The sequence below is a fragment of the Chiloscyllium punctatum genome, unplaced genomic scaffold (assembly GCF_047496795.1).
Source record: "Chiloscyllium punctatum isolate Juve2018m unplaced genomic scaffold, sChiPun1.3 scaffold_1179, whole genome shotgun sequence".
Lineage (NCBI taxonomy): Eukaryota > Metazoa > Chordata > Chondrichthyes > Orectolobiformes > Hemiscylliidae > Chiloscyllium > Chiloscyllium punctatum.
This window is the reverse complement of record NW_027310913.1, coordinates 21,656-22,500: the sequence shown is the minus strand read 5'-3', so window position 1 is coordinate 22,500 and position 845 is coordinate 21,656.

Here is an 845-nt window from a genome sequence, read left to right as displayed (position 1 = left end):
ACTTAGAATTTTTTCGGGTCGGTACAAATCAGTAACCACTGACACTTAGAATATTTTCGGGTTGGTATAAATCAGTAACCACCGACACTTAGAATATTTTCGAGTTGGTATAAATCAGTAACCACTGACACTTAGAATTTTTTCGAGTTGGTATAAATCAGTAACCACTGACACTTAGAATATTTTCGGGTTGGTATAAATCAGTAACCACCGACACTTAGAATATTTTCGGGTTGGTATAAATCAGTAACCACTGACACTTAGAATTTTTTCGGGTCGGTACAAATCAGTAACCACTGACACTTAGAATATTTTCGGGTTGGTATAAATCAGTAACCACCGACACTTAGAATATTTTCGAGTTGGTATAAATCAGTAACCACTGACACTTAGAATTTTTTCGAGTTGGTATAAATCAGTAACCACTGACACTTAGAATATTTTCGGGTTGGTATAAATCAGTAACCACCGACACTTAGAATATTTTCGAGTTGGTATAAATCAGTAACCACTGACACTTAGAATATTTTCGACTTGGTATAAATCAGTAACCACTGACACTTAGAATATTTTCGGGTTGGTATAAATCAGTAACCACCGACACTTAGAATATTTTCGAGTTGGTATAAATCAGTAACCACCGACACTTAGAATTTTTTCGAGTTGGTATAAATCAGTAACCACTGACACTTAGAATATTTTCGGGTTGGTATAAATCAGTAACCACCGACACTTAGAATATTTTCGAGTTGGTATAAATCAGTAACCACTGACACTTAGAATTTTTTCGAGTTGGTATAAATCAGTAACCACTGACACTTAGAATATTTTCGACTTGGTATAAA